The sequence below is a fragment of the Periplaneta americana genome, chromosome 2, assembly GCF_040183065.1.
Source record: "Periplaneta americana isolate PAMFEO1 chromosome 2, P.americana_PAMFEO1_priV1, whole genome shotgun sequence".
In the NCBI taxonomy this organism is placed as follows: Eukaryota; Metazoa; Arthropoda; class Insecta; order Blattodea; family Blattidae; genus Periplaneta; species Periplaneta americana.
In genome coordinates, this window is record NC_091118.1 from 69,486,289 (window position 1) to 69,503,818 (window position 17,530).

The 17,530-nt window shown below is 34.3% G+C and overlaps 1 long non-coding RNA gene across 4 annotated transcripts in view; it reads right to left on the reverse strand.

Moving 5' to 3' along the window:
• Nucleotides 1–17,530, reverse strand: part of LOC138694326 (uncharacterized) — a 30,420-nt gene that overhangs the window by 11,731 nt on the left and 1,159 nt on the right. For 3 of the 4 annotated variants that reach the window (XR_011330900.1, XR_011330899.1, XR_011330901.1), the window contains exons 2-3: nucleotides 5,152–5,233; nucleotides 4,116–4,207 (exon numbers count right to left, since the gene is read on the reverse strand). This is a non-coding gene — a long non-coding RNA (uncharacterized lncRNA). Of the gene's footprint in view, nucleotides 1–4,115; nucleotides 4,208–5,151; nucleotides 5,234–13,619; nucleotides 14,300–17,530 lie in introns of those variants that run through there. The other variant, XR_011330902.1, reaches the window with a different exon arrangement.

Below are 17,530 nucleotides of genomic sequence, written 5' to 3' on the forward strand. Positions count from 1 at the left end.
AATTATAATGGGACATCAACGACTTTTAAGTAAACTGAACACAGGTGACTTGTCTTCTGTTAAAATAAATGAAACTATTATCCCTTACAGTGATAGAGTAAAAAAAATCTAGGAATTTATATGGACAAAAACTTAAGATGGAATACCCAAATCACACACATATGTAAATAATTTGTATGAAAATTCACACACTAAAAAGAATTCGAAATTTCCTTCCATTGGTTCTCAAGAATAATTTAGTGCAGTCACTCTTGATCTCTCATTTTGATTACTGTGACTCTATCTACACTGACTTTAACATGAGACTGACAGACAGACTACTGTACAGCGTGTTCATAATGCATGTGTTCGATTTAGTTGCAACATCTGTAGATCTGACCGCATCACATCTTCACTAAATATGCTGTCCTGGGTCCGTCTCAAAGAGCGAAGAACTATTCACTCTCTCACTTTACTCTTCAATATTCTTCAAAACTCTAACCCTAGCTACTTAGCCTCTCACTTTCAACATTTGTCCTCACATCACGAAATACATACTTGCTCACAACACCATATCACACTCTCCATTCCTAAACACAGAACATCCTTCTACTCTTCAGCTTTCGTCTCGGCAGCTCATCTCAGGAACTCTCTACCATAACATGTCGGACATTGTCTAGTTTCAAAAATAAACTAAAATTGCACTTTTTCAATTCAGATTCCTTCCAGTTATAAGCCCTTTTCTCTGCGATAGTTTTGTAAAAATATAGGCCTATATATTTCTTTTCCTTCCTTTTCCCTTTTTTGTTCTCTTGATCACCAGATGAATGTATTATCATACTCTTTTTGTTGTGAATTTTATTTAATTTTCGTATTTCTTTTCTTTTTATTATTATTTTATTACATTCCATTTTTTTTATATTCTTCCTTACATTTTCCATATTAACTATCTGTACTAAATGAGTTGCTTTTACTATATTCCAATGTATTTTACTTTCTCTTTTTCTATTATGGTATTATTTTCATGTTGTTTAGTGTCGATTTTATTATGGTATTATTTTTTTTTTTTTCGTAATATGTTAGTACTCTGTTCTTTAACTTTTTGTTAAATTTTTACTGCTTGTATACTTTGTGACCTGGTAGAGTGTAAGAGAAGGACCTATGGATTTAACTCTGCCAGTATAAATAAAGAATTATTATTATTGTTATTATTATTATTATTATTATTATTATTATTATTATTATTATTATTAATGACATTAGGGTGAAAAAATATTTCACATGGCTGTTACGGAGGAGATTTGAAAAATATGTATACCTACATCTCCTAAATGGCATTAAAAACTCTGCGAATCTAGCTTTCCTTGACTTTACATGTATTTTTTTTTTGTCACAGGAAAGTATGAAGAATCTGTGTCTGCTTTGAGAGAGGTTCTAAATTCATTTGCTCTTCCTTTATGATTTTTTAAACATTGGTTACGAGTCAAGACAGTTTGTTACAGGTTAGACACAGTACAAATAATTCCATTAACTTAAATTAATTTAGAGCAGGAATATTTTATGTAAAGACCAATTTTCCATGGAATTGACAATAGTAATTAACAAAAATTATAAACAAACAGGATATCAGTTACTGTGCACAAAACAAATACAACACAAGATTTTCGGTGCCTATATCTATTTGATAGAACTAGAAGAAGAAAACATTACATAAATCAATAACATTGAAATTCTCAGTCCAGATATTACTTTTTAAAAGAGAAGAGCTCTCGACTATTAGCAGTTGTTGGGGGGCGGAACCACCTTAAAAATGCTACAGTTGTCTCAAAAGATTTATTGTTTTCTTCTGACCAAATCCAATAATTTGACATGCTATGATGCATGTAACATAATGAACAATATTCTCCCACAAATATATCTAACACAGTAGCATAATAATTTTTCCCTCTACCTCTTCTTACACTCTCCTTTAAGTGAACAAATATAAAATCCCCATTCTTCACAATGGTTGGCTTTGTTTCTTAAACTGAACAATGCTTATTGCTTGATGGAAGAACAGTAGCAAGTTCATTTCGATGTTGCCATAGGGGTTTGATCCGCAACTAAGGTGCCACATTTCTCTGCAGTGGTGAAGTAGTGGAGGCTTTGAAAATTCGGAATGTAAGTCACTGATTCCCATCTAGATTCTAACATTTCTCTTGCAGCTTCAATTTCAGTGCCATTAACTTAATATATTTCGTTTTAATGCCAGGATTAATTTCTTTTGCACAGTAGTAGAACTCCTCTCGAATAGTAATATTGCTTTCTCTACTTTTCACTGCAAGTCATACACTACGTTTCACTTTTCGTTGAACACCATCTACTGCACCCTTTCTGTGGTAGGAAACAAAAAGATTCCATTTTGCCTTTACAGCAAAGTCAGAAATTTTCTTTTCACTTTGCTCATTATATTTCTTGGGGATAGATTTTCTTGTGAAAAAGAAATATATGTATCATCTGGTAACACTTTTTTTTTACCATGTAATGAACCTTATTTAAATAATTGTTATATGTAGACTAGATTAAGGCCCTGTGAAGTATAAAAGTATAAATTTGAACTTTCTTACAGTAGTTTAAACTTTTTTTTTTAACTGCTGAGCCATTTATACCGGAACCCACACTTTCTGAAGTCGAAATTGCGATAGAAAATCTGAAAAAGTACAAGTCTCCAGGTATTGATCAAATTCCAGCAGAATTAATACAAGAGGGTGGAAGGGTAGTATCTAGCGAAATTTATAAACTTGTACTTGCAATTTGGGAAAAGGAAATTGTACCAGAACAATGGAAGGAGTCCATAATCGTATCTATTTTTAAGAAGGGGGACAAGACTAACTGTAATAACTTTCGAGGAATATCACTTTTGTTGGAATTGAACGGGTTACAACAGCTTCTTGTTTATGCGGATGACGTGAATATGTTAGGAGAAAATCCACAAACAATTAGGGAAAACGCGGAAATTCTTGTTGAAGCAAGTAGAACGATAGGGTTGGAAGTAAATCCCGAAAAGACAAAGTATATGATTATGTCTCATGACCAGAATATTGTACGAAATGGAACTATAAAAATTGGAGATTTATCCTTCGAAGAGGTGGAAAAATTCAAATATCTTGGAGCAACAGTAACAAAGCTAAATGACACTCGGGAGGAAATTCAACACAGAATAAATATGGGAAATGCCTGTTATTATTCGGTTGAGAAGCTTTGTCATCTAGTCTTCTGTCAAAAAGTCTGAAAGCTAGAATTTATAAAACAGTTATAGCTATTACCGGTTGTTCTGTATGGTTGTGAAACTTGGACTCTCACTTTGAGAGAGGAACAAAGATTAAGGTGTTTGAGAATAAGGTTCTTAGGAAAATATTTGGGGCTAAGAGGGATGAAGTTACAGGAGAATGGAGAAAGTTACACAACGCAGAGCTGCACGCATTGTATACTTCACCTGACATAATTAGTAACATAAAATCCAGACGTTTGAGATGGGCAGGACATGTAGCACGTATGGGCGAATCCAGAAATGCATATAGAGTGTTAGTTGGGAGGCTGGAGGGAAAAAGACCTTTGGGGAGGCCGAGACGTAGATGGGAAGATAATATTAAAATGGATTTGACGGAGGTAGGATATGATGGTAGAGACTGGATTAATCTTGCACAGGATAGGGACCAATGGCAGGCTTATGTGAGGGCGGCAATGAACCTACAGGTTCCTTAAAAGCCAGTAAGTAAGTAAGTTTAAACTGTTTTATAAAAAAAACTTTTTCAATTTTCTGTTATGGGCTGGACATCATATTTTCTTCATATTTCAGGTAATTTTTGCTACTTAACTCACCTTTGATATGTGGTTTCATGGACTTCACTTTATCATAAGAATGTGTATAACATATGCAGATGAAAACAGCTGGTGTGACAGTGAAAAATTGGAGGGAAAATCAGATCTATTAGCAACACAAAAAATTTCACCAACTTCTGCAGCAGAATCTAAGAATTTTGATGACATTCCAGGCAAAGCCAATAACTATTAAAGGGAAAATATTAACGTCATCATAGACTATGGGCTTTCAGTTTTAATTTGATATATCACAAGTAATACTTTCGAATACGTACCGTATGTTGAAAATTCCTTGGTTTGGCTCACTTTTACTTGGAATGACCCCATAGTAGAAGTGTATTCTGTTCTTAGTGAGACTGTTTTAGGTCTGCAAGAGGGGGAAAAAATAACTTAATTCCCTAAAAGTATAACAATTCACAGAATAGAAACTTTTTCACTTTAATGTTATGGGCTGGATATCATATTTTCATCATATTTCAGGTAATTTTTGTTACTTAACTCAACTTTGATATGTGGTTTCATGGATTGCATCTTTTCATAAGAATGTATATAACATATGTGGATGGAAACAGTTGGTGTGACAGTGAAAAATTGGAGGGGAAATCAGATCTATTAGCAACACAAAAAATTTCACCAACTTCTGCAGTAGAAACTAAGAAATTTGAAGACATTCCAGGCAAAGCCAATAGCTTTTAAAAGGAAAATATGTTGTTGTTTTCTAATGCTAGGTGTTTGACAATCAAGTCATTTGGCCTCTTGCACTCCAATATTTTTCAAAGATATTGTCATGGTCAGCCACTGAAGCACAGATTTTGAGATGTTTCGAATCCATATCTTGTTTTGAATTGCACAATGGGCAGTTAGGGGACTGATATATTCCAATTCTATGCAGGTTTTTGGCCAAACAGTCATGGCCCGTTGCCAATCTAAATGCAGCTACAGTCGATTTGTGTGGTAAATCGGGAATTAACTGTGGATTATGATGCAGAGAGTTCCATTTTTTCCCTTAGGATTGTGTTATCAAATTTTGTTTGTTGAAGTCTAAGTATGTAGATTTAATAAATCTCTTCACAGAGTAATACGTAGATTTAGTAACAGGTCTGTAAGTAGCAGTGCTGCCCTTCTTTGCTAAAGCACCCGCATTCTCGTTTCCCAGGATTCCACAATGGGATGGTATCCATTGGAATACAATTCTTTTATTGAGTGTTAATAATTGAGAGAGCATTAAAGGGAAAATATTAATGTCATCATAAACTATGGGCTTTCAGCTTTAATATGATTATATCACAAGTAATACTTTCGAATACATACCATATATTGAAAATTCCTCCATGTGGCTCACTTTTACTGGAATGATCCCATAGTAGAAGTGTATTCTTAGACTGTTTTAGGTCTGCAAGAGGGAAAAAAAATAACTTCATTCCCTAAAAGTATGACAACTGAGGGGGTCAAAAGCAAAGGGATACAAGTGACATTTCTAATAACATGAGTTAAGTGCATGCAGGGCAGCTAAAACATTTATAATTTTAGTAGCAAAGGGATACATCTTTTAACAACACCACACACTAAAATTGAAGTAAAAAATTTCACGTAATTTATGAAATCTTAAGTACTTTCTACCACACTTTCTCACAAATAACTTAAGTGCACTTATACCCCTTTGCTTCTGACCCTCTCGATTCACAAAATAGGAGTGGTAAGCAGAATAAGCCTCAGACTGCAATGCAAGCCTTCAGGTCCCTCCTCTGTACAAGAGAAAAAAAATGACATGTTACCTTTGAATGAGTAGCTTGTTCCTGTATTTAAGAAAAATAGGTATGTTACAGTAACACCTACAAGTTGTGTAAGATCAGTCCAAAAGGGGCATTTACATGAAAAACTAGAGATAGCCTAGTAGAGATATAGCAAACGCATTTAATAAACACTACTCAAACTCTCACAGATTACATCTCAATATAAAAAAAACTGACAAATTTATCAAAAGAGAATTACATAAAAATAATAAAAAACAATATAACTAGTACAAAACCTGAAATATTTCATCAAAATTTTACTTCCAAAGAATTAACTCTAGCTATACAAAATTTAAAAACCAAGAAATCTCCTGGCCCCGACAACATTCATTCCGAATTTTTTAAACATCTGGGGGAAAAAGCCAAGTCTGTACTTTTATCCATTTTCAATTTTTCAAGGAACACCTCAATTCCTGAAGCTTGGAAAAAAGCAATCATTGTACCAATTCACAAAAAAGGGAAACCTGCTCATGATGTTAATAGTTATTGACCAATAGCACTATTAAGCATGATAGCAAAAACCATGGAGTCCATGATCTCCAACAGATTAACTTGGTATTTAGAATCCCAAAATCTTTTATCACCAAGACAAGCCGGCTTTTGACAACTACACTCTACCAATGAACAAGTCATATGCCTCGGCCAAGAAATAAAAGACAGTTTTAACAAGAAAGAAGATACCTTGGCAATATTTATTGACTTTCAGTTAGCATATGACTCTGTTTGGAGAAATAAATTATTACTGAAACTCCAGAAATTAGGTATCTCCAGCAATATGTTCAGATGGATATCAGAATTCCTTAGTCAAAGATTCATTACCACTAAATTCAATAACTCACTTTCTAGTTACAGACAAACATATCGAGGTCTACCTCAGGGCGCTGTGCTCAGCACAACTTTATTCAATATTTATATAAATGACTTACCCTCCCTATTAGAAGAATCAAACATGAAAACAGCACTATTTGCAGATTATATAGTTTTGTGGACTTCCGGATCTTACAGACATAGAGACAAAATTCAAAATTCTGCTCTTAAAGCTCTAAATCAACTACATGAATGGAATACATCAAATTTGATGACACTCAATTTAAGCAAAAGCAACTACCAAATATTTTCACTCGGTAAAAAAAGAAAGATAATTCAATATCCAATACAATGGCCAACACCTTCCTAGGACTTATGAATCCAAATATTTTGGAGTTATTTTCGATAGTAAGTTAACATGGAGCAACCATTTGAAATACATTTCTGAAAAAGCTAGTAAAAGATTCTCCCTTCTAAAAAGACTAGCAGGAAAGAAATGGGGATGCTCTAGGAATACTTTGAACACTACATACAAAATGTTCATACAGCCAGTGCAGACATAGTGCGGAGAAATTTTAATTACTTCACCTTTCATAAACGACATAGAATATGTTCAAAACCAAGCTCTCAGACTCATTACTGGTGGAATCAAAACAACTCCAATAGATTCTATGAGGTTCCTCACTAATATTAACAGTATCAAAATGACAATAGAAGAAAAAGCACTGATTCAATATGAAAAACTTATCAGATTACCAGGAAACAATTGGCATTCATACAGTCCTCTCTCTAGATTTAAAACTCAAAAAAGTTTCATATCCATTGTTCAAGAATTAAAACAGAAAATCAATATCCCGAATTTAAAAGAAAACTTACAAATTAAACCAAACCCTTTAACTCTATTAAATATAGAATATAATCTAAATTTAACAGAAGAAATACTGAAATCAGAAGTAAACATTGAAATACTGAAACAATTGTCTTTAGAGACAATTAATATTAGGTACCCTTCACAAAACTGGCTTCATTTATACACCGACGGATCCTTGATCTCCAGAGAATAAGGTGCCGGTGCAGGTGTTACGTGCTGTCTCTTCTCACTTTATAGATCACTTGGATATGGAACAACAAGTTTTGATGGTGAAATCATTGCAATAAGTGAATGTCTCAGGAATCTTCTATGCCACATCAATAAATTTAGGAATGCAGTTATATTGTCAGACTCCAAAGCAGCTATTCTATCAATAGTCTCTAAACACACACATTTATCTCAAACAGCAGAAATAACTAAAATGCTCTCTCAATTAATATCACTCAATAAAAGAATTGTATTCCAATGGATACCATCCCATTGTGGAATCCTGGGAAACGAGAATGCGGGTGCTTTAGTAAAGAAGGGCAGCACTGCTACTTACAGACCTGTTACTAAATCTATGTATTACTCTGTGAAGAGATTTATTAAATTTACATACTTAGACTTCAACAAACAAAATTTGGTAACACAATCCCAAGGGAAAAAATGGAACTCTCTGCATCAAAATCCACAGTTAATTCCCGATTTACCACGAAAATCGTCTGTAGCTGCATTTAGATTGGCAACAGGCCATGATTGTTTGACTAAACACCTGCATAGAGTTGGAATATATCAGTCCCCTAACTGCCCATTGTGCAACTCAAACCAAGAAATGGATTCGGAACACCTCAAAATCTGTGCTTCATTGGCTGATCATGATAATATCTTTGAAAAATATTGGAGTGCAAGAGGTCAAATGACTTTATTGTCAAACACCTGGCATTAGAAAACAACAACAACAACATGAAAAACTGACACAACACTTCTGAGCATCTGACCGTCACGAAGATTAAAACTCAACTGACATTGCAATGAATACGTTAAAATTACAAATCACACACAGATTTAAAATTAATAACCGAAGACTTCTGGATTTTTTAGAATCGACGTGACTACCAATACCAATCAACAAAAATCACCAAATCTCTAAACGGAAAAGCACATTGAAAACACTTCCCCAAATAAAATACTATTTCTGTACTACTGTGTTACCACATTAAGGTACAAATGTAATTACATCCTTAGGTTCTAGCCGAGTTATATGTATCATACATGTAAAAACAATTGAGTATCGACGCCAATTTCGCACTGAAAATAAGGGTCAAAAGTTGCTGTGAATGTGGTAGCCACAGAAAGGTATGGGCAGACGGGATCGCTTAAGTGAAGTGGAAAGGATAGGCAGCAGGGAGGGGCAGCACATAAGTACATCTCATTTCCGTGCGTTTTCTTACTGATCACAGAGAGAAAGCGATTTTTCGTAAGGCCAAAACAGTGACAGGTCAGTTTAGTTTAGGCTTTTGGTATGCCTTGGAAGAAAGGGCACATTCTTAGACAATAGTGAGTATATGCAAGGCATGGCAAAACTCCATACTAGCCTAACCTATCACTGAATCTACGTAAAGATTTATTTTTTTTGGTCCTACAGAATACGTCTGTTACGGTAACAATTAATATTAGAGGAGAAAAATTCGCTCCAGCACCATCTGGTGCTGTGGATTGAACTTCAGCGTAGCTCAATGGTTAGAGCACTTGGTACATAGAACCAAGGACCTGGGTTCGATCCCTGGCACTGGAGCGAATTTTTCTCCTCTAATAATAATATTAATTGTAACCTGTCACTTATGAAAACTAGCTTTTCCTCTGAGATCAGTAGGAAACACACGCAAATGGGATGTGCTGCCTCTCACTGCAGCGGTCCTGTCTGCCTCCATTTTTACAGCAACTTTCACTCTCATTTTGGCACAAAATTGCTATCGGCATTCAATTTTTCTTTTGTTTACGGTAAATATGACTCGACTACAACCCAAGTATGTAAATATATTTGTACCTTAACTTGGTAACTCTATTGTAAATAATTACGAAAATAATTTTATAATTATTTCACCCAGATGGTGGGTTCTAAGAAATTACCAGTTTATAAAGATTTGTTCTGTATTCTATGACAGCATCGAATCTAAAATGAGTTTCTTAGAAAGGCTCAAGACCGTAAGAAATATTTTCTCAAAAAGTAAATATGTTCAAGCGAAGAATGTTTATAATTTTATTATTATTGGTGGATATGAAAGAACAGAACAGCGGTAGGGGAACTTATCCTCACTAACAACTATTATTAGAATGAAGGATTGAAGTGTTGAAACCCCACTGTTTTTTTTTTTATTCATTTTGAAATACGGTAACCGTATTTTCATGCAGGTCTAACTTACTTTTTCATTGGTTCCATAATCTATTCATTTATACAAGAACTGCGACTGTCCACTGTGCTCGAAGCCATAAAATTCGTCAAATGCTATTTGAAGCATCTGAGATTACTGAAGACTATGATACAGCCACGTTATACACCAGTGATGAAACAAAGGGATCAATTTCAGAGCACGTTGTATTGTATTGTATTTACTTACATTCCATGGTATTCGTACATCGCTTCACAGCTAGAATATGGAACATGTCAAATGAAAAAAAATAAATAAATAAACAAAAACAAAAAAAAAATTCTTAATAGTACTATAAAGTCTTAATTATAGTCACAGTCTAGCTGAAATATATAAGTTACAGCAGAGTTTTATAATATAGTCTACTAGTACAACACAAAGTTTTAGTATCAATACTTAATACAACACAGAAATATTTATGAAGCGTCACTGAATGTCATGAATTCACCTACAGAATAGAGGGCGTGAGAAATTAGGTACTTCTTTAATTTGGCCCTAAATAATCGTATGTTTTGAGTTTCATTTTTTATATCCATCGGGAGACTATTATAAATTTCTACTGCCATATAATGCACTCCTTTTTGATATCATAATAGACTTGCAGATGGAGTATGAAAGTCATTTTTTTTACTAGTATTTATGCTATGAATTGTTGAATTAGTTACAAAGTTTTCACGATTATATACAAGGAAAATTATTAATAAAAAAATATACTGACAAGCCATGGACATTATTTGTAGTTTTTTGAAAATGGTCCTACAAGATTTCCTAGATTTGGCACCGACTATTATTCTAATTGAGGACCGTTTTTGCAAAACTTGCTAACTGCAAAATTGTAAAAATTGAGATTTTGATGGATTCGTTAACATAAGGCAGGCCTCTACATGATGTTCAAAGCGTCTTAGTAAAATTGGGTTATTTCTCTTCATTGTAGTGCGTCAAAGTGTGATCGTTTTTTCAAAACTTGCTTTCTACTATAAGTGAGACATACAGCAAAACTTGCTTACTATAGTGTTTTGTCTCTCCTGTAAATTTAGTTTTTTCAGTTAGCAAGTTTTGCAAAAATGGTCCTTAATTACTCTTTTTTGTAATAGGAATATACTATTACTGTCTGTGGAATTTCCCCAGAATATTATTCCAAAACTCATTACCGAGTGGAAGTATTCTAAGTATATTGTTTTTTACCATCTCTTGCACAGATCTAATAGCAAAACATGCTGAATTCAGTTTAGGGGTAATTTCTTTAATATGATTTTTCCAATTTAACACATTATCGATTTGTAAGCCAAGAAATTTGGTGGTTGTTGTTTTTATTAGGGATCTATTGCTAATTATTGCACTTGAAATTCGCGAGGTTGAATTGGACAGGATTTAAATTGAATTATGTTAGTTTTGTTACAATTTAATACTAATTTATTGGCTGAGAACCCATCACATATTTTAAGGAGAACTGCCTCTGTTGAAGATTGGAATGTGTTGGAGTTATTGGCTGTACACTATACTTGTGTCATCTGCAAATAATATGGGATGACCTACACCTTTTATTAGAGGGGCAAGCTGTAAGATCATTTATGAACACTAGAAAAAGCAGGGGACCTAATATTGATCCTTGAGGAATTCCATATTAATATTGATTTCGACTTTCTATTTCCTGTCTATGAGATATGGGTGAAACCATTGGTGTGCAATGCCTTAAATTTCATAATAAACTAATTTGTCTAGCAACATTTTATGATTTATACAATCAAATGCTTTGGATAAGTCACAGAAAATCCCTCCAACTTGTAATTTTTTATTAACTGCCTCCAGAATTTTGTCAGTTAAACTAAATGTAACATTTTCCGTGCATTTATTTTTCTTAAATACAAACTGTTCTGGGACTAAAATGTTGTATCTTTCTAGATGATGATATAATCTTTCATACAGGTATTACTTTTTCCTATTCATCCAAGGTGTCATATGAGACTTGAAAGCAATATAAAATGGACGCCTAATGGGTTGCTAGCACAGAAGGGTCGATAAAGTCGAAGATGAATGAATCAATCTGCAAGATATTTTAAAACAAGCCACTAAAGAAAGTCTGGGATAAAAAAAAGAGTATGGAATAAGAAAAAGGAATGCGAAAATGGGATGACATAAAACAGATAATATAGAATAAAAGACACACTTATAATAAATACCTTTCCACTAAGTCTGGAGAAGATAAAATTGATTACTACAGAAAGCGAGCCATAGCGAATAGAGAAGTTAGGAAGAAACACAGACAGAATTGGGATGAATTTGTCACATTTTTAGAAAATTATATTATTCATCCACAGCCACAAACTTTTAGAATTTTTTAAAGATTAAATAGGCCTAATGAAGTCAAAGATAACTTCGCAATAACTTAAATATCATCTCCCAAGAAAACTGGTTACTATACTTTCAACAGTTATGGTCTCACACAAAACAACCTCTTGAACTCTCTTTTCCTGATAATACAGTAGAGGAACATATTTATTTGATAAATTGGAACACACTCTAGATAAATTGAAGAACCACAAAACTCCAGGAGAAGATTCAATAAATTTAGAATTATTCAAGTATGCTAGTCTAAATTTTTAAATAAGATTTTTGAGATTCTTAAATCTGCTTTGGAATGGACAAGAGATCCCAGAAAACTGGACTAAATCAGTGATAAATCCCATTCATAAAAAGGGGATCCAAAACTAAAGGAAAATTATCGAGGAATAAGTCTTTTGAATTCTGGATACAAAATATATACAAATATTCTCAAGGACAAATTATATGAGCAGTATGAAGGTATCATTGGAGAAGAAAAAAATGGTTTTCGTAAAAGCAGTCTTGCTGTGGTGATTATTTTTCATTGAAATTGCTAATTGAAAAACACAGAGAATTCAACTTAGAGACACACATTGCTTTTATTGATTTTAAACAAGGTTTCGATAGTCAATCGGAATAAATTATTTCAGGTGCTAGCAGATGATCATGTCCCCCAACAGCTTCTAATTAACATTCATAACATTTACAAAAGAAATTTGATAGCAGTTAGAACCAACAACAAACTTTCAGATTGACAACAAATTCATAGCGGAGTAAGATAAGGCTGTGGCCTATCTCCATTACTTTTCATCATATATAATATATGAACAAAATCATTAAATACTGGAAACAGACATGTCATGATTCAATCTTTATCAGTCGAAATTTACAGTTTGATAGTCTACTCTTTGCTGATGATTTAGCCCTAGTTGCATGCAATGAATATGAGCTTCAGTATTCAGTCCATAATCTAAATATGATCAGCGCAAAATACGACATGAAAATCAATATTGAAAAAACAAAAGTCATGGCATTTCGTGGAAAATACCCAGTCGCAAGCAAAATTTTCTTAAACAACAAATTAACAGAAAGTGTAAATGAGTTTACGTATCTTGGGTATTATTTAACACTTTTTGGTGAAACAGATATAACTTCTAAAATTTGCAAATACAATAAAACAATGGGAATAATCAACAAAATTATGAAGCCTTCCCTAGTACAGTGACACACAAGAATACATCTGTATAAAACCTCAGCTAGACAAGTACTATGTTACGGAAGTGAAGCATAGACAATGAGAAGTACAGATATCAGCAGAATAACGACCTGTGAATTGAAATTTATGAGAGCAACACTAGGATATAGTCGCTTGGACCGCAAAAGAACTGAGGATATCATGCAAGATCTTCAATTATAAACAGTCTTACAGTTTATAAACAAGTACCAGCTGCAGTGGAAAAACCATGTCCAACAAATGAATCGTAATAGACTTCCAAAAGCCATGCTTCAAGGGAAGAGATCTTTAGGCTGTCCAAAAAAAAAAAAAAAAAAGTGGACTGAGAATGACTCACTTACTACGTTTTCATGGAGTATTCAGATCGATCTGAATACCTTTACTGCAGTGATGTCAGACAGGGACTAAACAGAGCAGAGCGCTCCACTAGACTGGTTGCGTGCTCTGGTGTTTCCACAGACATAAGCAAGTTCAAGCTTCGATCTAGCTCCACAACCGGTATTGGAGCTTACAACTCTGACACTACTGCCTTACTGTATTGAAATCTTCATGAAAACGGGGATTCAATTTGATCTGAGTCTCAAGGTTGATACACCTAAAAAGTGGGATCGGATCATATTCAATTCGAATTGAGTTCCATGAAAATAGGTATCGTATTCAATGTGATCTCAATACGCTAAGCGTGTTATCGATCGTCATTTATTTGATGTGTCAACTGTTTTACCAACAGCGAGGGCAATATGTATGTTGAAAAGGCGTGTTGTAAAACATAATATTTCGTGTTTTCCTAAAAGTCAATATTACCATTATTCATTAATAGCCAGAATATTAAGACGTACTCTTTTAAGAGGGTGTATGCACTTTTGTACACTATTATGCTTTCCGACACTAGAACTAGTGACTGTCCACATTTCTGAAGAAGAATGTGGCTATGTTACACATGGCCCACAGTGATTCCCAAGTCTCAAGGCTGTTTATGATGCAACTATTGCAGTATCATTCTGTGTGCAGTGGCATATAGTCTTTACGTATCTTGTTAGTGATTTGTATGAGTGTAGGACAATTGTCATTTTTATTTTCATGTGTTAATTAACTTGAATCAGACTGCAGACAAACTGTCACGACGAAAATGTAAATTTAATGCAGATTTACGGAAGGAATTTTCTGTGTTTAAAAAGACAAAGTTACATTATTTTTTTTATTTTATTTTAGTAGGTTATTTTACGACGCTTTATAAACATCTTGGTTATTTAGCATCTGAATGAGATGAAGGTGATAATGCCGGTGAAATGAGTCCAGGGTCCAGCACCGAAAGTTACCCAGCATTTGCTCATATTGGGTTGAGGGAAAACCCCGGAAAAAACCTCAACCAGGTAACTTGTCCCGACCGGGAATCGAACCCGGACCACCTGGTTTCTCGGCCAGACACGCTAACCATTACTCCACAGGTGTGGAGAAGTTAGATTATGAAGTGCTTTGTGAAGTATGTAACTGTGTGGTATCAATAGCAAACAGTGAGGGAAGTGAGACGGTATGTGCCGTTAAGGAATACCACCACTGGTTTCTATGGCCAGAAAACATATCATTAGTGAAAAATGACATACCATCACTGAAAAAATGCGATCGTAAAAATGTGTTTATACATTTCTTCACAATAAAGAGTTTGCTTTGTAAATCTAAACCACAATCTTCTGGAACTGTATTCAGTGTGTATTTAGACACGCTGATTTGATAAGTCAACTCCTGGAATGCTTACAACGGTAGTATTTCCAGTGTAGAAGTCGAAGGCTGTGGTCTGTAACTTGTGGTGGCTATTGCTGCCAATTTAGTGACTGTGTCATTTTTGTTGTTGTTGCACTTTTTATTAATAATTAGGTAAGGCACTTTGAAGCTTTAACATTATTTTAAATGATGTCACAATGGACATTGCAAAATAATCTCGTAAATAACTGAAATTGAAATTATTTGATTAAGAAATTTAATGTATTGCATAAGCTTCAAAGGTTCACGTTACTGACTGCACAAAACAATTTATTGTATACATCATTTATGTCTATGTTGCAAGGGAGAAGGATGCCATTTTTTAAATTGAGGTATGCGAGGGGAAAATCTTGGGATAGCATACCACCTCTGGTTCTTTCCCACTTCCATCACTGATAGCAAATAAGGGCATATAGATTTGAATCAGCATGTGTCTTCAGATAAACATAAAAAATCAATAAATAGTGCTCATTCCTCTAAAACAGTAGACAAATACTTTGTAAAAGAAATACTGTAGAAGAAAATAAGGTATTGGCAACAGAGGCTATATTGGCTTTCCATACAGTGTCCCACCATCAAAGCTACAAATCATGTGATTGTTAAGCGAAATTATTTAAGCAAATGTTTAACGATTCCTCAGTAGCCATGCACATTTCTTCAGCAAGAACAAAAACAGAAGCTGTAGTGAATAATGTGTTGGGCACTTGTTCCTTGAAAATGCTAACAGATGAGTCCAATGATCAGAAAATAAAATATCTTGGAGCTACAAAAATATGTCCGATTTTGATGTGAAAACAGGTAGGTCACATAAATTGTTAGATGTCACATCTATTCCAAATGAAAAATCTAACACAGTTCCTGAAGTTGTGGTTAATGCCTTACAGAACGTACAATTTGTCTAATAAATACATAGCCTTTACTGATGATAGCTGCAATAGTAATTTTGGGAATCTTAACAGAAAGGATACTAATGTTTTTCATCTTCAAAATTCTCTTCAGAAAACAAAAGGAAAGAAAGGGAAAGGCGTAGTTTTATTTAAACAATATTCTGGTGCCAACAAATGGATTTGTAAACACGAAGGACTCTCCAACAGCGAATGGCGCGATGGCATTAAAATAGTTGGAAATGTTGCCACAACGAGGTTGAAACTCTTGCACACGTCCTGGAATCCTGCCTGCATGGCGAAGCTCTGCAAAACGCTAGACACCACCAAGTACGATCAATTATAGCCACTGCCCTTAAAGATGCCAATTACAACACTTTCGAAGAAGTATATGGTCTCTCCGTCACTGGCAGTACAAGGCGCATAGATATAATAGCTTTCAAGGAATCTACAAGATCTCGATTCATAATTGATCCCATTGTGCGTTTCGAAACGAATGAGGAACAGCCATAAGGAAAAAAAGAATATCTACAATCCTATCATTCCCTATTACCTCCAAAAGTACCAGCTAAAAGAGCTTGAAATAATCGGACTTCTGGCTGGAGCAAGAGGTACTGCTACTCTCTTCATTAAAGATGTGTTTAAGAGGCTTGGAATACCTACATCGATTATTCCGATTGTAACCTTAGCTGCATTGAAAGGATCAATTGCTCTCCTGAAGCATCACCTATATTCGAAATGAAACTAAGTTCATTAGCATTCTTTACTTTTTTGTAACACTTACCTCTTTCTCTAAAACTAGGTATATTTCCACTAATCTAAAAATATATTTGCAGCTATGTACTTGTAGGAGTTTCATTATCAAAACAAAATCAATGGTTTAATGAACTTGTAAACATTTATATGGTTAAGTACTCTTTGTCCCTTGTGGCAGCTCACAAATGGTGAGAGATTCGGTGAAGCATTGTCTCATAATAAGTGGGTGAGCTATTTCAGTGTTAGTCAAGTGTCAAATTACTCTGAATTAATCAAGATAAGCGAGGTTTTTTATGCTATACCTGCACACAATGCCAATGTCGAAAGGATTTTTAGCTTAATGAAAACACAATGGACAATAGAAAGAAACCAGAAAATAGCACGGGATCTCCACTAGGCTTTGAACAATGAGCCACAAGACTTCGAAACTAGTCAAGCAAGGTAAATCCTAAATATTAACAAGGTAAAGAAGTTGGAAATTTAATCAGAAAGAAATACACTGTCCATAGATTCAGTGAAAAATTTATTGTTCATCCAGTTCAATTTCAAAGACTTAAGTTGCTCCCAGTTTTATGCACACTGCTTGGAGAACAAGGAGTTTTTTAAGGTCAGAAGTTCATCGAAATATAAGTAATTTGTAAGGTAATATTAATTATAGCAAGCTAACACTTAATATAATTACGGCAAGCTTGGCTATTATATTAATTCGTTTTACTTGGTTATTTAACGACGCTGTATCAACTACGAGGTTATTTAGCGTCAATGGGATTGGTGATAGCGAGATGGTATTTCGCGAGATGAGGTCGAGGATTCGCCATAGATTACCTGACATTTGCCTTACGGTTCGGGAA